The sequence below is a fragment of the Schistosoma haematobium genome, chromosome ZW (genome assembly GCF_000699445.3).
Source record: "Schistosoma haematobium chromosome ZW, whole genome shotgun sequence".
Lineage (NCBI taxonomy): Eukaryota > Metazoa > Platyhelminthes > Trematoda > Strigeidida > Schistosomatidae > Schistosoma > Schistosoma haematobium.
In genome coordinates this window covers 28,070,790-28,091,654 of record NC_067195.1, presented here as the reverse complement: position 1 = coordinate 28,091,654, position 20,865 = coordinate 28,070,790, and the positions used below count along the sequence as shown (strand labels likewise).

The 20,865-nt window shown below is 37.2% G+C and overlaps 1 protein-coding gene; it reads left to right on the top strand.

The window, feature by feature from the left end:
* Positions 1-20,865, top strand: part of HERPUD1 (Homocysteine-responsive ubiquitin-like domain member 1) — a 117,355-nt gene that overhangs the window by 51,658 nt on the left and 44,832 nt on the right.

Genomic DNA, 20,865 nt, shown 5'->3' with positions numbered 1-20,865 from the left:
AAAAGTGGGTAATATTCAGTAAGAATAAATAAGAAATTTGCGCAGACTGTGAAACATTGAGTATATTGTTTTCTTTCACCTTTGCTAGAATTTGTGTAACAAATTATATTTCAACATTGTCACCGAAAACACGTGTAATCTATCTGGATGTCGTTTCGCTGTTACCTGCGGTATGTAGTGTCACAAATTCAAAGGTTTAAAGATGCCACATGTATTCGAGTTTGACATCTTAATCAGTAACACTTTTTACAATAAAAACGTGCCGACCCAATGAAATCGGAAGTCAGAAGCGAAGGGGTTCGAAGATATATTTGATAGAATACCGATTTATAGAGAAGTAACTGATCTAAGCTGGCTAGCGGTTGTGGAAATTAAGCACGGTGTCCCCATCCGTGATCTAGTGCATATACTTGACCGAGCACCTCCAGCTAGGTGAGTCCATGAAAACTAATATGGTCAGCATAAAATATCGAGGACTTGAAGAGCTATTAATTTTGACTGGTCTTGACTGGTCTACAAAAAATTCTCAGCGTCCTGTAGAAGACAGTCCTGATGCGGATGAACAAACAATGACGCGCAGTGATGCGAATTAGAGTCTGTAGAATTATGATCTGATCAGCTATTAGTACTATTATAATAGTAAATCTAGTCCTAAAATTGCGAATTCGTCATGATGTGACTACCTTATCCTAAGATCTTATGTGGAAGTCATATCATTATCTACACTGACTCATTCTATCGTAAGAATCATCAATATGACTTGACCTACTTCTGTAGAACACATTTAGGCTGGAAATAGAACAATATATTTATCATGAATAAAAGAGATAAGCTACACAAAAACGACCACACCTGCAAGGCTAAGCCATGCCATCAGACTGAACATCGAATGAATATTCCTGCCTTCTCCATTGTTGACTTCTCTGTGTTAACTGTCGAATATACATTTTCACAGTTATCTCATGTTCGAATTTGAAAATTGTGTGATTAGGGCCACTACCACTACAAGTCTTCGATAACATTAGTATTGATAAAAAATATCACTGTCCAAGGTGTCCCAGAAAGCATGGACTGTGATATTCTAGGGTATAAATTAACATTGCAGACCTTGAAGCTCATGAATAAACTGGCTCAACAGGTGATGAAACGGGGATTCTAGACCCTGAATAATGAAGATAACTTTGCATATGGCGGCTGCCACTCTCGAAGCATTTTGTGCCAACAGACGCCGGTTACTAACTTAAATCCACATTCATCCGGACAGGCCACATGGTGCAACTACCAGGCACAAAAGCAAGTTGGAACTGGCTATTTTATCGTATATCAAGTGTACACCTAAGGGTCGATAAATGTCGATGAACTTGTATGGTCCTCAGTGAGATTGTATAACACCTCGAGATGTCTAGTTGGAGTCATCTACATGAGGCTCACTGATGAAACTGAGTTTCACAATCGTATGCTGGAGAGATTATCCAGCTCTATCCGTCTCAGATGTATTCATATCCTGATTCAACGAGAGTCCAATCCCCCAAAGTCAACTTCGCTGAATACATACATTGAGGGTTTATTCAGTGGACTTTCAAGCTACAGGCTGGTAGCACGTTTCTCAATACCCTCAAAAGTTATGTAGCCCTTGATATACGATGGTCTACGTGAATACTCGTTGTCTATAAACTTCTTTTCACCACAACGACATGGTTTCAGGGACGGTTACTCGTATATAACCGACCTGATGACTGCAGTGGACATATGGACAACCATCCTTGATAGAGAGGGAAAGGTTGGTGACAGATACTTTGACTTCTCAAATGCTTTGGATACAGTCAATCATGTATATCTTATAAATAGGTTCGAACAATTAGGCATCAAATCACCACGAATTGATTGGCTCGCCTGATTTTTGAATAGTCAGCTTTTAAGAGTTGTGCTTTTTTTCAAGCTACAAAATGTCCCAGTGGGGTCCCTCAGATTTCCCTATTAGAATGTTTTCCTTTTCCTCACCTATATAAATAGCCTACCGCAGCAAGTGTTGTCTGATTTATCGGTTTTTGCTGACGATGTTAAACTTTCGAGAGACGTACGAAACCAAGATTTTAAGCTAGTACTACAAGAGGATCTGACTCGACTTTATAGTTGAGTGTATAAAAAACGGACTCACTTTCGACGCTTCGAAGTGTTGTAAACAATTCCTCTTAAGATGTATCCTGAGTTGATGAAGATGTAGGGATGTCGATAACCTATTATCCGAAGCCCTACGCTGTGAAAAAATGCCTTCCGAGCAAACCTTGCACTAGTAAGGTTGAAGACCGTTTTCGGTCAGTTCAGCCGTGGAACTTTCCAAATGACTTTCAACACTTTTATTCAACCCCATTTAGAGTACGGAAATACAGTGTTTCCTTCCTCACTCATGAAGGATAAGAGTACACTGAGATGTATCCAGAGGTGAGCCATGAAGTCAATTCTAGGACTCAGATTCGAACGGCTATCTGTTGAGTTTCTGGAGAGGCGGTGGCTTCAGGCAAGGTTGTCGGGCTGGCACTCCTCTGAAGCTCGAAATAGTATCGTTTGACGTTCTCGAAGATTGAATATCAAACACTTCTTGTGAATTCATTCTTACATTGTTGCTAAGTCTTTATGCAGCATGTATATGTCATCCGCATATCTGACTGTTCCTCACATTTAAATATCGTCCGCACAGACTTATCAACACATATCACCCACAACAAAGTTGCGAATTCTGTCCTTAGAATAAATGAAGATAAAGGATGAAATAATAATATTACGACCAGATCAATTCTTAGGTGCTGTACCAATGAACACGTCCTCGTACGGTGCTAGCCCGATCGAAGCTGCTAACTTGACACGGTGGTCGGGCTTGCCTATCATGATGACCCAACCGAGCTATATTGGCTGGAACATATGTTCCTGCAGGTTCTACCATACCAGGCAGGTCGATTGGAGAACGGTAAGACTAAAAGCAGCAACTCAAGGTCTGAGGGCGAAGTCGTACTGCTGACTGTAGAGAAATGTGACAGCAGTAAGGTGTTTCCCTCGGACAACCAGCATCTGCAGCGATGCTGCCTTCCCACAAGGAGGGGTGGGGTTGGAAAAGGTCGACCCTAAAAATGTCACACCTCACCTTACCTCATGGATTTCCGTCTCCGGCGGTAAGGCCCTTTGAAGAACGGAGCTAACACGTCAAAAACCTTCCACAAAAAGGCCGTGCGCGACCGGCCTCAAGCAGATGTCCCTTGGGCTCTGCGGTCACGCTCCCAGGTCGTTAAGGTCAACACTAATCCAATTTCCTTTTCAGGTTCCTCAAGAAATACCCTTCCACGGTGTGGGCAGCCTGGAGGTGATATCAGCCCTCATACCCGTAACAGCACACGAGACCACGTTGGTCATATTCAAATCCTTCCTACACCTTCTAATACCTCTCTTATCTCCCCGACTAGCCCTCCCCACTTCTCTTTATCACATCGCACCGCTAGGGCAAACGATTCGAGTACGTGGAACGCCATTCCTGGTCTCCTGAAACCACGCTCTAAACTACACGTAGGAGCTTTTACCGTACGAACACTTTGCCAAATAGGACAGCAGGCTTCCTTAGCTAAAACTTTAGAATCTCGCGCCATCGATGTGTGCTGCGTCTCCGAAACGCGCATACAGGATCCAAGTAGCGTCATTCATTTGACCTCACCATGCCAAAACAAAGAACCAAATCGATTTACGCTTCGTGTATCTGGAAGCCCTGATGCTGCTTCTCGTGGCCTCGCCGGTGTAGGTATAGCATTGAGTCCTAGGGCAGAACTAGCTCTCTTAGACTGGATCCCAGTAGACAGTCGTTTGTACGCTGTCCGACTAAAAGGAACAGTGAGAACTCGGAAAGATAGGGACACTCGTCGTTGCCTCTTCGTCGTCTCTGTCAATTCTCCCACTGACTGCAGCGCAGATGATGTAAAAGATGAGTTTTACAGAAAGCTCTCCGACCTTCTCCGAAAACCTAGGCGCTCTGATGTAGTAATAGTGGCTGGTGACTTTAATGCTCAAGTAGGTACACTAAGCGATAGTGAAAGACACCTGGGTGGATCTTATAGCGTCGTGGCTCAAACAATAGATAGTTGTGACCGTCTGTTGCAGCTATGCTCAGATAACCGCAAGTTCCTTGCAAATACTAACTTTAAGCATAAGGAAAAACATCTTTTAACATGGCGACCCCTAATTCTTCCCAACGTTGGATCCAAATAGATCACATAGCTATCAGCCACCGATGGAGGGGTTCGATAGAAGACTGTCGCTCATTCTGGAGCACATGCTTAGATTCAGATCATGCTCTAGTGCGAGCGCGTATTTGCTTGCGTCTTACTGGACGTAGGAAAGACGCTGCAAGGAAACCTCTTAGGGTCCTGTTTAATGATAGTCAAGCTAACAGTATGTTTCAGGAACAACTAGGAAAACAGTTGGGCAGCCATGTTGTGATGCCCACCCCGAGGAAGCATGGAATAATATCCGAAAAGCTGTGGAAACAACAGTGATATCTGCTAGTACAGTAAACCACAAAACTAGGGAGCAACATTGGATCTCAACAGCATCTACCGCACTGATAGACGCTCGGAAACTCATTCCACCTGGCTCTGAACATAATGAAGAGCGGAGTCAGCTTAAGCGCAAGCTGGCAAGAAGTCTACGCAATGGCCGTGAACAGTGGTGAGTAGCGAAAGCAAGAGAGATAGAAAAGGCAGCGGCAGTAGGTAATAGCAGACAATTGTTCAGACTCGTTAAGGAAACCGGAATTAGGAACCCGACCGTTAGCAAAACAATCTCAGAGAAAGATGGACATATTATTCATTCTCAATCCAGGAGATTGGATAGATGGGCAGAACACTTTAGGGATCAGTTCAACTGGCCTTCAGCCACACTTCGGTTTCCCACGATCTCTAGTCAACCTGAATGGCAAGTTAATGTAGGTCCTCCGTCACTTTACGAAGTTGAAAAAGCCATAGGAAATCTGAAACGAGGGAGAGCAGCAGGCCCTGACAGGTTTACTCCTGAGATTTTTAAGGATGGTGGTCCAGTATTAGCAATGAGATTAACCGAGGTCTTAGGTAGAATTTGGGAACTGGACGTAATCCCATCTGACTGGTCTCAATCACTGATTGTGCCAGTCTATAAGAAAGGACAAAAGTCCTCTTGTGACAATCACAGAGAAATCAGCTTAACTAATATAGTGTCTAAAATATTAGCTTCAATAATACTTCGACGCCTAATCAAAGCTCGTGAAGAGCAGATTAGAGAAAACCAGGCCGGTTTTCGACCTGGACGTGGTTGTATAGACCAGATATTCACACTACGTCAGGTTCTAGAACATAGACACACATTCAGATGCCCCACAATAGTATTATGTATCGACCTTAAGACGGCATTCCACTCTGTTGATCGTGAAGTTCTGTGGCAGTGTTTGTCACTGAAAGGAGTACCAAAGAAGTACATTAACCTTGTAAAGTCTCTCTACACGAACATAACTGGTCGAGTGAGAGCTTATGACGAACTGTCATCAGAATTGATTACCTCAAATGGTGTTTGTCAGGACTGTCCACGCTCTACATTCTCCTTTAACTTTGTTGTCGACGTACTTTTAGAGATAACACTCTCCTCATCTAAATTTCCAGGGGTTGAACTTGTACCGGGAGGTTCACTTGTTGACTTAGAATATGCTGATGACATAGTTCTATTTGGTGAAGACGCTGACAAAATGCAGAGTCTTCTGACCACTCTAAGCAACAATGCAAGCACGTTCGGGATGCGATTCTGTCCCTCGAAATGCAAAATATTGCTTCAGGATTGGGTTGCATTAACACCCGAACTAGTGATAGGGAGTGAATTAGTTGAGTGTGTCGACCGCTTCACTTATCTTGGAAGTCTCATCAGCCCTTGTGGTCTGGTGTGTGACGAAATCTCAGCACGGATACAGAAGGCTCGACTAGCTTTTGCCAACTTGCGTCATTTATGGCGTAGGCGAGATATCCGTCTACCAACCGAAGGACGTGTTTACTGCGCAGCAGTTTGTTCCGTCCTACTTTATGGAAGTGAAGCATGGCCGGTAAGAGTAGAGGATATTCGTAGGTTACTAGTATTCGATCATAGGTGTCTTCGAAACAGTGCTCGTATATCCTGGGACCATCGTGTAAGTAATGCAGTTGTTAGGAAACGGGTACTAGGTAAGGATTGCAAATCAATTGATGAAGTAGTGAAGCTTCATCAGTTGAGATGGCTGGGACACGTGTTACGTATGCCCAACGACCGACTACCTCGACGTGCTATGTTCAATGGTATAGGAGTAGGTTGGAAGGAAGCTAGGGGCGGCCAGACCAAAACATGGCACAAGTCCATGAAGTCACTGACAAGTGGACTGATCCACGTTGGTAGGTGTAGACTACCTGGTTAGTATCAGCGAGATGATAGCAACCGATGGTTAGAGATCCTGAATGACATGGCTCAAAATCGTTTGCAATGGCACAGGTGCATCTACCTTTTGTGTTCTCGCAAATTCTAATCTGAATTCTTCATGTCCCTTTTTTCCTCTTCCCAAATTTATTTCACTAGATTATACTCCTTGAATAACATCTTCAGACTCTAATCTTTCCGATTACTGGTTATACTCTTACTACCTCTACCACTATGGGATTTGTATCAACAATTGTATCTGTGTGGTAATGTGGTGTGGCAACTTTAACTGATGTACGTACGTACGAAGTTCTACGTTGTTACTGACTGACTGACTGAGTACGGTGCTAGAATGAAGTCCTCTCCCAACACCAATCCACGATTCAGGGTTAATGAAAGCAACAAACACTCAAATGACTCACGAAAGAGCACAACGAACACATTCTGGGACCTTCTAAAAATTATTGCTTCATTTACAGTTAACTAAGTTCCAGGTGATATCATTTGTCGCATATGTCATGCCTACCAAAGATGTATAACCGTGATACATCGCTTAACAGTATTTGTAAATGACCGGTTAACCTTGAAACAAAGTTACACGCTGGCTAGCGGATAAGCTGGATTTAGTTCGTAAGCGATTAAAGACTTATACCTTGAAGGACACTTTCCGATCTGCTGACTATCTCAATCGCATAAACACTACTGGTAGGTCATTTTTTTCTGTTGATATAGCATCTTTGTTCATCAGAACACTACTTCGTGAAATAATGAACATAATGTGTGAGCCTTTACCTGCCTTTACCAGCACTAGGACTCCAACAACTTATTACAAAAGATGTTCAGTATCAATTTGACAATATTATATATTATGACGTAGGAATGAGAAGCTCACTTGGTACTTACATAACAGATACCTTCACTGTCGACCTTGAAAGGGCCAAGCCTAGAGGAGATATTGATGAAACAACGAATCATGTGAGATATATCCACTATGTTTCTATTTTATGCAATGACCAACGACAAAGGAAACAACCGTCAAACCTGTCTATTAACGCTCATAAAAATATCGGCTTCATCATGGGGCAGGAAAAGTATGAAGAGTTCGAGATTATCGATATAGGAAAAAGACACAATCCAACGTCCAGCTTATCGAAACGATACATGGGACAAAATTAACCTGAGTATAATAAAACGTTTGTTCGTTTACTTACAAATACACTTTTGAAAACGCTTATTCACAGATTGGAAAGAATATGTACTACCTGTACACTAGAAGTAGAGATGATGGATGTTAAAATGTCTGGGGAATAATAGGCAACCATTGCACTTCACTGACGAATAAAAGACAAGTAAAAATAAGATGCTTAAAGAAAAAGCAGTAAACAAAAGTCCATTTTTGCTAAACATGAATTCAAAGGTGGTGACATTGCAGCGACAATAACTTACTTACACTTCTTTGTTATGTGAAATCATAATCTCTTTAAACACAGCATATACATATATAAATGCTTTTGATTTGTACCATACTGTCAGTCGGATCTGTCTAAAACATTTGGAGCATTCGTAGCAGTGAATGCACACTACAAGTTTACAGTATATGTATTACTTACTTACCCATTGTAGAGAAGCGTAGGCTTCCCACCAGGATTCTCCATCGAACTCTGTCCTAGGCACAATCCCTTCCAGCTGCTATTCATCCTTTCGATGTCTGCTTCCAATTCTCGACGCAGTGTGTTCTTTGGTCTTCCTCACTTTCGTTTCCCTTCAGGACTCCAAGTTAGCGCTTGCTTCGTGATGCAGTTTGGTGATTTCCGTAATGTATGCTCTATTTACTTCCAGCGTCTTTTCCTAATTTCCTCTTCAGATGGAACCCGGTTTGTTCTCTCCCACAGTATGCTATTGCTAATAGTATCCGGTCAATGGACATTGAGTATCTTACGTAGACAACTGTTTATAAATACTTGTATCTTTTTGACGATGGTTGTAGTAGTTCTCGAGATTTCAGCTTCGTACAATAGAACTGATTGGGGGTTCGTATTGAAGATTCTGACTTTGATGTTGCTTGACTGTTGTTTTGAGTTTCATATGTTCTCAAATCGAGAGAATGCTGTCCTTGTTTTGCCAACCCGTGCTTTCACATCTGTACCAGATCCTCCTTGTTTATTAATGATGCTGCCCGAACACGTGAAAGGTTCCACCCCTTCCAGAGCTTCTCTATCAAGTGTGATTGTGTTGGTGCTTATCGTGTTATATTTGGGGATCTTAGTTTATTACTTGTGTGTGTTGAGACCTATTGATGCAGACGCTTCTACCACACTGGTTGTCTTGACCTGCATTTGTACATGTGTATGAGATAGAAGAGCCAGATCATCTGTAAAGTCCAAATCGTCTAGTTCCATCTAAGCTGTCCGTTATATTCCATGTTGTCCTTCAGATGTGGAGGTCTTCATAACCCATTCAACCACCAGAAGAAGGAAAACGTGGGAGAGTAAGCAGCCTTGTCTGACTCCGGTCTTCATTTGGAATGCGTCTGTCAGCTGTCCTTCATGCAGCACTTTGCACTGTAGTCTGTCATATGAATTTCAGATGATGTTGACGATTTTCTCAATTAAATCATCATGTTGAAGAAGGTCCCATAAGGTGCTTCTATCCACACCGTCAAACGCCTCCTCATTTCCAAGGGAGTTGATGTATAGTGACGAGTCACGAGATCCATTCCTTATGATGATGCTTCTTGCGGCACAAGACCTGACACGTTCAAGTTATTGCTTCTTTGTTCCCTTTTCAAATGTCCTCCATGGTGATTTCTTTTTCTTTGAGTAGATCCTGTAAGGCTTGGAACCTAATGTTGAGAGTTATCTTGAATTCGTTGAGTTTGTCAGTATCTCGAAGGAAGGCTGTATTGAACCTTTGTAAAGCTGATTATCCAGTTGTCTATTGTTTCTTTAGCTTCAGTTTCATCTTGACCAAAACCTGATGTTGATGTCGGCTTTTCTACTGGTTCTCACACAATCCATTGACCCTCTGAATTTTTTAGTGATGTAAATATGATTGACCTGACTTTTTGTAGTGTGATTTAGTGAGACCAATGTAACTTTGTCTATGCATTTGTGGGGAATATTGTGCCAATAATTTGCAAATCTGTCATCATTCTGATTCCTTCTTCTCAGACAGTTTAGGTCGTCTCATGATATCCCCATATTTGGTGTTGTCCATTCTGTTTAAATCTTTCCTGAGCACTTAGCTATGATCGATTGCAGCCTCTTATAAAACTGATATTTATCGTCATCATTGCTATCATTCGTGGGTGCATAACACTGGATGATGTTCTGCTAGGTTTGAAGCTATCCGAGTTCACTTAATCTGCGAACGAGAAGAAAGACTCAGTGACCAAAGACCAGCAAACTAACTATTGATGCGTCCCAGCCCCGCTAACTTGAGGGAGAAGTCCAAGCTTAGAATGGAAAGTATATTCTGCAAAACAGCCAGAAACGAGTTGTCACACAAAACATAATTCAAACATATATATATATATATCAATTATATGTATATAATCGATATTTCTATGGAAGTTTTTCTAAACATTTAATCGATGAGTTAGTCAATCGACTACCATTGAAATATTTAAACCTTTAATTGATAAGAATAGTTTAGTTAATTAACAATTATACGGTAAAATATACGTATAGTATTTGTCCACAAATGGATCCCGAAAATTACCACTCATTATTCTTATCGGGGCATAACATGTTCATTGTGATTCCCTCCTTCTTTGTTATGAAGGATTCTTTGATGTTTCTGGGTCCATGAAATTCCAATCCTATAGTTGTTTCACGTGCTTCTTTGGATAGCATCAGAACAACTCCTTGAGTGTGTGGAGCATTGTCTTCTTTATGACCAGAGTAAAATAGCATCTCTCCTGAATCTCACGTTTTCTGTCCAGTTTGGGTTCAATGGGTTCGCTGATTCTGAGAACCACCAAGTTGTATCTCCTAATCTCCACAGCTATTTGACTGGTCCTTTGGGCCTCATACATTATCCGGACATCACATGTACCTATATTAATTATTGCTCTGGTTTTTAGAAGGGTCATTGGCCTTGTGACTTTCTAAGTACATCGGCTTTAACCATGAGGCTTCATGATTCCTCTGAATGAAGATCCTTCAACCTCCATGTCAGGGAGTAAATGGCTAAAATGAATTCTCTTTTCTGGTAAGCGTTTTTATAACAAGGTTGTTTTCTACGGTATTAGGTTGCTGATCCTATGGCAAAACCTCCTTCTTTATTTGAGCTTGGGACCGTCAGTAGCATGAGAAGAGCTACCAGTGGAGTTATCTAAGCAATATACGAATGAAATATTTAACTCAATGTAATTATTCGTAGTATAACATATCAACTTAATTATTTCCCATGTTAAACATAAAGTTAAGCGAAGTGACCTGACGAATATGATAGTAACTACATCCTTGAGAGATGGGACAATATTAATAAGCGATTATGACTAGGTACTATGAACATCACATTGCATTACACTAAATATGATTGGTCATTTAAGTAGGAACACTTGATACAATATATTAATTAGTCATTTTTCATAGACTGAATTAATTGCTTTCATGTTATATTTTTAGAGTCAAATTGCTCTTAGTTTTTGATTGGATTAAATGGAAGCCAAGAATCAAAAGGAACTTGGCTTTTCCAACAAATATTTAAATTCTCTATTTGATAGCAGTCAATCCATTTACTTTTACCAACTTGGCTTTAATCATCATCTATTATTACTTATATGATAATTTGGTTATCAGACAATGATTAACGTTTTAAAATCTCATTAACGTCTAAACATACTCTGATATATTTACCGAGGCTGTAGTAAATGATCATCATGATATCTTAAATTTTTTATGCGTGTGCGGAACTACTCTTTTGACCTTCTTTTTATTTTTCTGAGTTCTAATAAAAGTTTCTAAGAAAATACACTTCTTTAACCTATTTTTGGGGTAGGGATAAGTTGAATAGTTGAATACATTGTTATTATTGTTGGTGGTGCTAGCATACACAAAAACGAGGGTTCTTCAGTCTGTGCTACACGATGGTAAAGTAAGCCTATAGGTATGTTCCCTAATTGAAGTTCTTTTCTAGCTTAATACATTTTCGCTCACTGTACATGGAAACCTATTCAAATAGCATTATAGGTATTCTAGCTACATGGATGAAAACAGAATTTTACAAATGAAACCCTTTTAGTCTCTGAATTAACAGCTTACACGTTTAACTGTTTAGTTGAATCAATCATCACGAGGTTTAGTAGTTCACCTAGTTTCGTTTCGATATCCAGTGATCATTTTGGAAACGATAATTTATCTCCCTCTACAAGGCATACAGTGAGTGGTCCTGATAATCAGACCGTGATTTTATAAATTTATGAATGAGCCATAAAACACAACAACTTTTACCGCTTTAAATTTTAATTTTATACATAATTCTGTAGTTTGTTCTAATGGATTGTCCTATCTTACAGTAATCATTCACAAAGTGATTCGTCAATAGTTCAGATTTGCGAGCAGTTACCACTTAGTTACACTGGTCATATAAAGTCAAGTAATCGATCTCAATCAACACAGATCATGGAGTCTTTTGTTCGTCATAGATTCATGCAAATAAATTTCACCAACTTTTATATTCTCTAGGTATTTAATGAATTATACAAAGTTTGATAGTGAAAAATTACTTAATGTCGGTTCACGAAACCAGTTTTACTACGTTTTATATTAATAGATTTATTGTTAATCACTCTTTTTACAGGTTACCTAATGTGACTTGAAAAGAATAACATAAACACGAGATTTATATGTATTGTGATGGACCAGACAAATATGAACGCGAAAAAGTGTTAACCAAGTTATAAAGAGTAAATAATAATGTTAATAGTTATTAATACAACATAAAAATATGGACTTTACTTAAATTCACCAAGTGTTGCATGTTCTGATTGTAAATCCACAATTATAAATATTCGATATTTCCGTACACGTTGTTGAACTCTCCATTAATGTAATCCAATGTAAGGTATGGTACATCCCCACTCACAGTCTATAAATGTAGGTAATATTTGATTTAGATTTCAGTTAACTCAATCACAAACGAAAATAGAACGAGGGGTATGTGTGTAGCAATGTATTATTATTATTATTATTATTGTTATTATTATTATTATTATTATTATTAATGGCTTTATTCAATATTATAGTTTTGGTACAATATAGAATTCTCAGCATAGGTTATTTCAACAAGTTAGTTACGCAACAAAAAAAAACAGTAACGAATACAAAAAAAGAGAAATGTTTTTTTTAAAAATAAAAAATAAAAAAAACCGAAAAACTGTACAACTTTTAGAATTAAGGACATGTTAAGAATGCAAGTTATTGACTAGGTTGACTCTAACAACCTGTTCGTCACAGAGTATATTTGCTAGGTAAGGTATTATAGAACTTTTATACTTTTGCTTGTGTGCATGGATTTTAATGTAATTACATCTCGTTCTACCAGAAGATATACAAGGAGAAATATAAGAGTGAAGGGGATGGTTAGTATCTAATAAAATAACACCTGCCAGGAGTTTGCATGATTTTAAATGTCTATCCACAACCATATTAATTATGACCTCGAAAGATTCACCACACATCTTGTTAACTGCCTTCAGAACTCTCCGCAATACAGCAAATTCTTTCCTCAAAAGCCCGGCAAAGAATAATGGAGAACAGTAAAGAATAATAGGCAATATGCAAGAATTGACAAATTGTAAGAGTAAATGATGAGTAATCCCAAGAGCATTCAATCTCTTTATGTAGTAGGTCAGACGGAAAACCTTCTTTGTTAACAAGCCACAGTACGTCACGCTATGTAGCTACACAACGGGAAGTGTATTCAAGGTCATTCACTAAAACAACTTACTTACTTACTTACTTACGCCTGTTACTCCCAATGGAGCATAGGCCGCTGACCAGCATTCTCCAACCCACTCTGTCCTGGGCCTTCTTTTCCAGTTCCATCCAATTCTTGTTCATTTTTCTCATGTCTATTTCCATTTCTCGGCGTTTGTTCTCTCCCACATTACGTTGTTGTCCGGCCAATGGATCTGAAGTATTTTGCGTAGACAATTGTTAATAAACACCTGTATTTTCTGGATGATGGCTTTCGTAGTTCTCCAGGTTTCTGCCCCATACAGTAGAACTGTTTTGACATTTGTATTGAAAATCCTGACCTTGGTGTTGATTGACAGTTGCTTTGAGCTCCAGATGTTCCTCAGTTGTAAATATGCTGCTCTTGCTTTGCCGATCCGCGCCTTCACATCTGCATCAGATCCACCCTGTTCACCAATGATGCTGCCCAAATACGTAAAGGTTTTTACATCTTCCAAAACTAAAACAACAGGTACAGTCATTTAATGATAAATATACATACAGTGAAAGATTGACAAAATAAATACAAATGATATTTAAAACAATTAGTCCCTTTGATAAATTTCGATAATGCAATGAGAAGACGTAGTTTATCAGAATTATGTGATATATTTGGTACATTTCGAACAATATATGAAAATTAAAAGGTCATTTACTGCACGGCCATTTAAGTGTAAGCAAAAATTATTTTTGAACACATAAAGGGGGTTTCAATTTTCGTATAGCCAAGGCTTCAATAAACCTTAGTATACGTCCTTGAAGGCTTTTGTACAACACAACAAATGCTGATTTGATATCAACCTTATGACCCGTCTCAATCAAATGTTTCGCAATGGATGATGATGTCTGTCTATCCTGTGATCATATTTCACCATTGGAATTCATCTGATTCTGCAACCATTTTGGTATATGTTCACCCACCCTTAATAATGGTAAACATTTATTGCACGGCCATTTTTGTATTTTTTTTTCGAGTGAAATTTTTTTTCATCCCCATCTTCCAATAATTTTCATTCTGTTTCGTCCAATCAAATAACTAGTTTTGAGTTCGTTATAATTGGTCGTTTATTTCTTCAAATCGATATAAAATATGAGGACTTGACGACAGAGCACATTTTCTTACAATTATTATGGACGGTAGTAACATGCAGAGCACGAGTTCCGTCGTTCCTCATGTTGTCACAGAAACCGATAACCTATTCTTGAGCACATTGTATCTCGTAGCGTTCCAATCTCTTGAAGCGTTGAAGAGCGCCATTAGAACGTATGAAAGAGCCACGTACAGCCATTATGTGGTGAGAGATTCTCATTTACATAGAGATCGGAAGTCGTATATTAAATTCGTATGTTAGAGAAATGGCCGTAGAACATCTAGCGGTTCCTCACAGCCGAGTAGACGAACGAGGTAACTTGATTTGTGTTATTATAATTTTTCATTAAGGACTATCGTGAGCACTCAATGTCCTTCCTTCATATTTTGTAAGTTACCAACTGTCAAAATAACGTCAATATGGGTGCAACGTTAAGCAATGAAGAGGAAGAAATTGTTTCGATTAGCTCAGAGGAGTTCACTGAACGAGACGACGAAAATGACGAAGACGCGTATGACAACAGACTTTATGATATTTGCAATCTTGCGCAACCGCCACATGAAACTGCTGATGGAAGTACCTTGATTTTTTGTCCATGCGAAGCAATGCTTCATTTATTTTGTGCCTACGACCCATCAACACACGTCCATGGAATCCACTGTCCCATGTACGGAGCTATAATGGAATAATAGCAACGCCTTTGTTCATGAAACTCGGAACTGTTAAGAGAACGAGTAAAGGCCCTTTTCAGGGCCACCCACAATTTGATTTAAATTCTTTTGTTTCAATGCCTTATTTCCATAGCAAAGGTCAAGTGATCAAACCATCAAAATTCATTTAAGATTAATAGTCATTATGTGATTAGCGCCTACGTATTCGTAAACGCTTTTTAAGCTTCATCAAATATACGGTTTAAGTAAACGATTTTGTATAGGAAATGTCATATAATGAACACTCATCTGTCTAAGAATAGTACATGCAAAACTTATTCAGAATGTTTCAGTGTTTTGTCATAAAGTTACTATAGGCGAATGTAGTACTACCAGTTCACTAGTACAACGACATCATTTCTATAGGAAAGGTCAACTGAACCAACATTGATGAATTCGAATTAAGCCTTAGTGACTAAGCAATATAATCAATGGAGATTTATAAAAATTTCGTGGATTAGATCATTAAAAGAGAATTTTGGAAAAAACATAACTGGTTTTAATAGTTGATGATAGTAATAACTGACGGAACTCGTGCTCTGCATGTTACTACCGTCCATAATAATTGTAAGAAAATGTGCTCTGTCGTCAAGTCCTCATATTTTATATCGATTTGAAGAAATAAACGACCAATTATAACGAACTCAAAACTAGTTATTTGATTGGACGAAACAGAATGAAAATTATTGGAAGATGGGGATGAAAAAAAATTTCACTCGAAAAAAAATACAAAAATGGCCGTGCAATAAATGTTTACCATTATTAAGGGTGGGTGAACATATACCAAAATGGTTGCAGAATCAGATGAATTCCAATGGTGAAATATGATCACAGGATAGACAGACATCATCATCCATTGCGAAACATTTGATTGAGACGGGTCATAAGGTTGATATCAAATCAGCATTTGTTGTGTTGTACAAAAGCCTTCAAGGACGTATACTAAGGTTTATTGAAGCCTTGGCTATACGAAAATTGAAACCCCCTTTATGTGTTCAAAAATAATTTTTGCTTACACTTAACCTACCCTGGTAGTACTGATTTACTATCCAGAGTGGTAATCACATTTGTTTTTGTGTACTTTAATATTTTCCTTTGTTATGACTTACCCTTAACCTGTCTAGTTGACCTTTTAATTTTCATATATAAATGTTCTTAACAAGTATATGTGTGATCAGATTGTTCGAAATGTATTGCGCAAATATATCACATAATTCTGATAAACTACGTCTTCTCATTGCATTATCGAAACAAATAATATTAAAAACTATTTACAAAATAAGCTTGTCAGTCATATCTCCACAGTATAATCAGGAAACAAATTTAGGGTTTAAAGGCCTAACTAAAATCAGTCCGAAGATCTGAATAGGAGTGTAAAAGTAACGTACATGAAGTAAGGGTTTAAAGCAGGAAATAGATGAATTTATGTGCTAGAGCACAAATAGTCATTTCATTTAACCATTAGCCTAGGTTTTGATGTTCTTATGTCAAGAATTGTTACAATTACGGTTAGACTAACACATGAGTACACAAATTTAAGTTGTCAAGCGTTTCTGAAGTACATAAAGGGAAGATAAACCAGAAGTATGACATTCTAAGATGACCTAGGAGAGAAAACACTCAAATGTTCGTAATAATTAGATGTGAGATTGCCAGTGACAGCATGTGAAGCTTAATATTTTTCGTCATAGTACTGCTACAAATATTCAATATAGAAAATATCACACAAAATTTAGTCCTGCATAAAATGTGGTTTGTTTACTCAATACATTTTAAATAATCAGGTCACACGTATAATATGTTAAGGCACTTATATATAGAAGCTGATTAAAGTTATATAATTGTAAATTTAAAATTGAAGTTACAAGAGAGATTGCGATGATATACAATGAAAGGAATAAGAGTTTGTCACAACACTCTATACACTAAAGTTTACTAGATCAAGTTTGAGGTCAGAACAAGTTACTTTTGTTCACACGAAGCTGTCTTGGAGTTTCTAATGTCCAAGGCTTCCGTAGAATTAAGAATGTTCTTCGACAATCTCTATATAAAGTTTTGAAAACTGTTATAGGCTTAATCCTCTGGTCCGTTTCACTCATGAGTTCGAATAACAAAAGTATGGTTTTCTAACTGATTCCAAGATCATTTACGCACATGTTTCACCACCCAATTGCGTCGTCCGACTCCTCTTCCATATGTTTATGTGTGCACATATATGTGAGTTGGTAAATGTAATGGGAACTAATGTATTCATTAGTGAGTTCTTAAGGCATATATATAAATATGAACTTATTTCCATCAATCATAATCACTTTGAAGAGACTAAGAGCAACAGTTTGAGCAGAATAACAAAAGTTTATTTTATTTCATCATATTCTCATCAGCTTCTCACAATATTTGATGTTACAAAAACAAAATTTCAGTTAAAGTCAAATATACTTATAATAGTGAAGTAGGTTGGAATTTAGCATGAAAAAATATCAGCAAAGTGTGGTAAACATTAAAATAAAATTGAATAGTCCGGATAGAATATTGTAATTATATGTAAGATGTCAAAGAAGGTTCTAGAACACTGATGAGCATAGTAACAAAAGATTATAAGGTGAAAATGGGTGATCACATGATGAACTGACGAAATAAGTCAGCGGCAAAAAAAACAATATAAGTTCAGTCAACTAAAAGAATAAAGTAATGACGCTATTAAACGTAAGACTGTCATACGGACATATTTGATTCCCAAAATAAATTAAAATGATATATGAATACACTACTATGATAATTAGAAGAATTCAAATCATTGCACTAACTAGCAATTCCCAAATTAGTGCAGTTTACAGAAAGTAGAACTAGATAAGCACCAATGAACGCACTATATTTGGCATTCGTAATATGCGGGTCGTCAGGTACAAAAGAATCATTAATTCATACAAATACAACTACCTTTTATGTGATTTACTTAGATTGACAGTCCAATTCGTTTATTTGAACTGACTAATCTTTAACAGTAGTGAGTCAATAAATTATACTATATAAACATATTTACAATATCATACAGTTCAGCATATGTAACTAACAGATATAACTAATTGACTAAGTCGAACAATTTCTCCTTTTCAGAAAATAATCTCATATCACAGACGTTCTATTTCGTATTTTGATCACACTCCAGTTGATGAAGTAACCAGTTTTCATATCAATGACTTTTGGAAAAAAATGATGTAATAAAATAAGAACAAAGAAAGACTGAAAACACTTTTCGAATTGATAAGTCAGGTTTCAAGGGTTTAATGGTAATAGCGTAGGAGATCAGGGATTGCTTCTTCATCAGACATTGAAAGACTTTAGGGTATTTACCTGATATCCTATGTCTCAGTAATGCTTGGAAATCTCACTGTTGACGTTTTTACTTATTTTAAGCAGAACATCTCAGAATACGTTTATAGAATCTTAGGTAGACCATTCTTTTATTCTATCACTGTAATCATGTTGGCACATACACGTTAATTTATAAAAACAATTAACAGTAACATGAGAAGGGTACTTATCAATTGCTTAAGAAAACATGTTGCTTTATGCACGATGCTTATATATATATATATATATATATATATATATATATATATATATATATATATATATATATATATTGAAAAACACTATAAACAACAAAACGAAAGTTATGTACTACGCTTTTGCTGTATTTTTTTTAGAAAATGATAAAAATTATCAATGGTTTTATGAAAGTCTTACAATTAAATTGATAGTTCTGAAGTCAATTAAATTAGTGACTACTGAATAAAGCAGTGAACTGGACCAATGAGAAAATTTTTCACAGTTCATAAAGGTGTATTGTTCAGGTGAAGTCAAGGGGAAGATAAGACATTTGTACACGTCAGTAAAGAAACGAATCGCTTCCATCATTGTAATGATAATTAGAATGATTTCCTTGGACTGCTTCATTTCAGTTTTGATTTATTGATTTTATCATCTTAACCTGCTCATCAGCCTATGCCATAATTGGACTGAGAAAAAGTGTGACATTTTGTCGATAGGAATTTAAAATGCGCACTAACTAGAGACTAGTTTCATGTTTTGAGTCGCTATGTCAATTTATCGTGTTCAGGTACAAATTGGAGGTTAATATTATTATCCTATTTATAATCTTAATCGTTCATGAAATCAACCGACTATTGAGTTTTCATGTATACCGACTAGAGGCAACTGCTGAATAATTTGATTACTTCGTTTCCTTAAACCAATCACATTTCCTGACGATAAGACAAAACAATCGAACTCTTTGTATCCTCCACTAATGTGTGACGTTGACTATTCAGCTGAAACAGTGAAAAGAAAGTTAGTTATTTGAGGGTTTAAATCGTAACAGAAGAGGCAAACAATGTATTTCTTTAGAGTGGGGACAGACACTGATTTTGTGAACCTAACTTCTGCACCATCTAAAAAGGTTCTGAAATTGCCACAAATATTTTTTACTTGACTTTTGTACAGATTTTCATTAGTCTTACGTATAGTGATGTATTTTTAATCATTACGTTTTAGTATCCTAGTATGACCATGCCAAAAAATATTATTCTTAGTCAATTAATGTAATCGGCTAATTTCCATTCAACTGAATCTATTTCTGACGGGAAAATGAAACATTTTCGACGAAGGAAGAGTAAGTTTGACAGAAATTAGACAGAATCCGCTGTCGCTAACAGTAGGATTTATATCTCCTTCATATGATGTCAAAAGACGTCGTGAACAAACACTAACAATATCATAATTACTAAGATGTCTGTATATATTTGTAGTAATTTCATCTGAAACATAATGGTGTTCTCGAAAATCAATCAGTTTAACCTCTGGTAACTCGAGAAGTTATACAGAATGTAATCGAACAGTTACGCTTAGAATCATTCGTACGCATTAAGTATTATGACTAAGAAAATAAACAAATAAGAAAATTATTGAAAGATGAGAACTGAGCTTATGTGGACAAAAAGATCAAGAGTTTTTTTCCAAACTGATATACTTAATGGCTGACCTTCAACAAGTGAAGGTTGGTGCTTCACATGATCTCAGGGTTGCAACTAGTTTACTGATCAACTTAACCGAATTAGAAAGATTTTCTGATTTTCTCAAGTGATATTTCAACATGGGATTTTGAAAGTAATCGTTAGTATTTAAGTAAAAATTGCAGTGTTTATTGCATGAGAAGATTAGGGTATAAGGTAAACGTGAAGCAGTAGTTTTTGTAGTAGCTTTAATATTAGTGGTAATAATAATAATAAGTTAGTGATCTGTTTAATTAATTTCCTGCTTTTTTTCATGAAGATTTACAGTGATTCATTTTTTCTTTCAGCTTACGCAGTCACGATCAACATCGGCTGGCTTATGTTCGTTTATTTGTTGCCGTTAATTTGTATTCACTATTCTCTCTACCTCTCCCATCACTTATCAGCCATATTCAGTTATAAATATCAGAATCATACTATTTTTGTTATTGGTATTATTGATACACAAATAATAGCATCTTTATTCGATATAATTAATGCTTAATATCAAATAAAACTGAATTAATTATATATAAATATTTTGTTAGTTAGTTTAAACAAAAGAGAGAGGTAGTATCGTTTACGTGACCACCCTTAAAATGGT